Below are 3,995 nucleotides of genomic sequence, written 5' to 3'. Positions count from 1 at the left end.
GATTTAAGCATTCCCGTTAAATTATGTTATAGCAATTATAATGTTGTTTGCTGGGCAGTTGCTTCTTGAAAATTACATACGTCTTTTGCAACTGTGTTTTCTTTGCACCTATTGATTGGTCTCATTATTCCGTGCATAAAAAGTATAAATGTATAACGAAAATCGAATGTTTTACAAGATATTGTCAATTTTATAAATTTACTTTAAACCTTTATAACTCAATAAGCACATCAAAAAATATTTTATTAGTGTTTTGTAAAATTCTCGAGATAAGCTACAAGAATATCTAATAAAAATAGGGGGTTTCGTTTAATAAAAGTTGACCTTGAAATAACCTCTAAATTTGACCCCTACGTCAAAGTCAAGGTCACCATAAAATATCTTATTTTCCCTAGAAACAATTTTTATATATAACAATATAAAATTATATAAAAATATATAAATTATACATATAATTGCAAAATTATATATGAAATATATCTATATATAATTAGATAAAAGAGCTTTTTATATACATATAATTATATAAATTTATATATATATATATATATATATATAATAAATAAGTATTCACATATATAAATATATATAATGTTTCATATATAACTTGACATGAGATTATACATGAACTTTATAATTTATATATAAATAAATTTAATTATATATAAAATAAACATATTTCACATATAATTATGTATAATTATATAATTATTTAAATATAATTATATATAAAAAATTTTTCCCGGGTTGAACCCTGCAATTTTTATATTTTATTCATAAGACCACTATTTCTTGGACATAATTGACCGTTGCCGGACTTTTGAACCACCTTGTATATATATATATATATGGTAGATTGTATATTTCCTTTGAAAAATACATGAAAATATGCATATATCATCAAAATATATAAAAGAGCAATATTGAAATTGTGTTCAACTATGTCATAAAGACATTTATATATGTACAGGGGCGGATTTCCCATTAGGCTGGATAGGCTATAGCCTAGGGCGGCAGATTTTAGGGGGCGGCAAATTTTCAATTTTTAAATTAAAAAAAATTTTTGAATTAAAAAAATTTATTAACACTAGATTTATATTTGAAATACATTCTGATTTTCATTAAAAGAGTCATAATATAAATATGTTCGTGATCATTACTGTTAAAGAGCGTTTAAAGTGCTACTTTTTCCGGCGTTTTCGGCGAAAATTATTTCCCGTTTTCTCCTCCAATTCTCAACCGATTTTACTGAAATTTTTTCTTTGAGTTTTTTTATTATTAAAAATTTTTTTACGTTTTTTACATTTCTGACTTGACGACTTCCGTTTCCGGTTGCGTGTGAGAAGGTTGAGGTGCTGTCAGTGTGTGTATTTGAGTGGAATATTAGAGGTGTGTGGAAGAGAAAGGGGGAGAGAGAGTGAGAGAGTGAGAAGCTGGAGGTGGCGAATGCAAGGGGAGTGCAGGCAAGTGGGGTGAGAAGGGAATAGAGCGGTGAGAAGGAAGAGAAGTGATGCAGGTAGAGTGAGTTGGCAGTTTGGAAGATAGATCAGGGGCACGAGGGGAGAGGAAGGTAATAGGAAAGAGGAGTGCAGGTGTAAAAGGAGAGGAGAGATAGGAGATAGGTGTAGGTGCGGGGAAAGTCTCTAGTGACAGAGGATCCAGTCGAGGATATAGGGAAAGTCACTAGCAGAGGAGAAAGTAACTGAAATAGGGTATAGGGAAAGTCACTAGACATAGAGTAAAGGAGATATAGATGGAAAGAAAAGAAATAGAGGAGATAGAAAGATTGAAGAAGACGGAGAAATGGGAGAGAAGAGGGAGCACAGGGACGGCAGAGGAGGTTTTGAAAAGGAAAAGGGAGGAATTAGAAGAAGTAGGGTTGAGAAAGGAGAGAGAAGAAAAAGGGGATTTGGAGTGGGCGTTCAGGAGAAGTAAAAAGGTAATAAGGTCGCCGGAGGTTGAAAGCAGTGTTGTTAGACGGGCTAGGTTTTTTCGCGCATGCGCATTGAATGTAGTATTAATGAAGTAGTCACTCGCATGAAATGGGGTCCTGATTTCCCCCTCTGTTTAATTTTTCTTAAATTATTGAAAATTTTTTAAAATAATTAATGAATCGTATAATTTTTATTATAAATATAATAAATTTAATTAAAAATGTTAAATATAAACATACAATAAACAAATAATGAAATTATAAAATATATACATATACGTGTACCTATGTTATAACATACGTAAATTACGAGTTTAGTTTTTATTTATACAATTTATAATTTGAATTATTGATTAATTTTAATATACATAAATTATAATAATACACTTTTATATTACATATATTGTAATAATTTATTTATTTTTACGTACGTTCAATTTATCTGTTTCCTGCGATTCCGCCAAAACTCCGTGGTCCAGGGTCTTGGTCCGTAGTTGCGCGCGCAAACATCATACGTTACTGTAGTCGTCATGGTTACGTCACGGTAATACGCGCATGCGCGAAAAAAACCTAGCCCGTCTAACAACACTGGTTGAAAGGAGGGAGGAGGCAGGAGGGATAGGGGAGATATTGAAAGAGATGGGGAGGGAATGGAAGGAGGAGATAATTCAGGAGATGAGAGAGATAAGAAGAGAAATTAGAGAAGAGATTAAGGAGGGAGTAAGAGGGCAGGAGGAGTTAAGGGAGGAGGTAAGGGGGCTAAAAAAGGAAATGGAGGAGAGGGAGAAAAAGTGGGAGAGAGAAAGGGAGGAATTTATGGAAAGGATTAAGGAGATGGGGAAGAAAATGGAAGAATTAGAGATAGGAAAAAAGGGGGAGAGAGAGAAAGGGGAGAAGGGAAAGGAGAGTGAGGAGATGGAAGATAGGATTAAGAGGATGGAATGGAAATGGGAGAGAAAGGAAAGAGAAGAAAAGAGAAAGAATGTGATAATAAAAGGAATTAAGGAAGAAGAAGGGGGGGTGAAAGGGGAGGTGGAGAAATTATTGAAAGAGATAGGGGTAGGAGGGCAGGTAGAGGAAGTGAGGAGAATAGGGGAGGGGAGAAGGGACGGGACAAGTATAGCATTAGTAAGGGTGGGAGAGATGGAGGTTAAAAGGGAGATAATGGAAAAGAAAAGGAGGTTGAGAGGAAGGGAGGAGAGGATTGAAGAGGATCTAACGTGGAAAGAAAGAAGGATGATGTGGAGATTAGGAGAGTTGGCGAAAGGGGAAGAAAGAGAGGGAAGGAGGGCATGGGTAAGGTATGGGAGAATTTGGATGAGAGGTAAATGGTGGAGATGGGACGAGGTGAAAGAGGAGCTAAAGGAGGAAGGAAGCAGGGGATGAGAGGAGGGAAGAGAGGAGAGAGGAGGGAATAGAAGGAAAGGGGATGGAAACAATACAGGGGACGGGAAAGGAGGGGAGGGAAAGAGTGGGGAAGGAAGGGTGAAAAAGAGAAAGAGAGAGAGGAGGGAAGTGGGAGGTAAAGGGCAAGGGAGAAAAGGGGAAGAAGGAAAGGAGGAAGGAGAAGGGGAGGAAGGATGGAAGGTGGCATTCTGGAATGTGGCGGGATTAAGAAATAAGGACGCGGACTTCTGGGAAGCGGTGGGAGAATGGGATGTAATGTTTTTTCTGGAGACATGGGTAGATGAAAAAGGGTGGGAGAGGATAAAAGGGAGGATGCCGGGAGGATATAAATGGGAGGTGCAATATGCGAGGAGGAAGAGTAAAAAAGGAAGGGCTATGGGGGGAATTATAGTGGGGGTGAGAAAAGGGGTAGGAATAGAAGGAAAGTGTAAGGCGGATAAAGAGGGAATGGTGGAGGTGGTGATAGGAAAAGGAGGGGAGAGATGGAGAGTGGAGGGAGTGTACATAAATGGGGAGATGGAGAAGAAGCTAGGGGAGATGGATGAATGGATGGAGGAGGAGGGAGACAGAGTAAGAACGATAATAGGGGGGGACTTTAATGCAAGAACGGGAAATTTAGGAGGAAGAGTGGAGATAGGAGAGGAGGAAGGAGAGG

General features: G+C 37.2%; 1 long non-coding RNA gene across 1 annotated transcript; it reads right to left on the bottom strand.

Annotated features, from left to right (window-relative positions):
• Positions 1 to 2,004: 2,004 nt before the first annotated feature.
• LOC146724239 (uncharacterized) lies at positions 2,005 to 2,518 on the bottom strand. Its single transcript, XR_014924163.1, has 2 exons — positions 2,365 to 2,518; positions 2,005 to 2,076 (listed from the first exon to the last, which is right to left on the bottom strand). It is a non-coding gene; the product is annotated as an uncharacterized LOC146724239 (long non-coding RNA).
• Between the last annotated feature and the right edge of the window lie 1,477 nt (positions 2,519 to 3,995).

Source organism: Nylanderia fulva, unplaced genomic scaffold, assembly GCF_048542155.1.
Source record: "Nylanderia fulva isolate GAGA-0341 unplaced genomic scaffold, ASM4854215v1 Scaffold142, whole genome shotgun sequence".
Lineage (NCBI taxonomy): Eukaryota > Metazoa > Arthropoda > Insecta > Hymenoptera > Formicidae > Nylanderia > Nylanderia fulva.
This window is presented reverse-complemented; position numbering and strand designations above follow the sequence as displayed.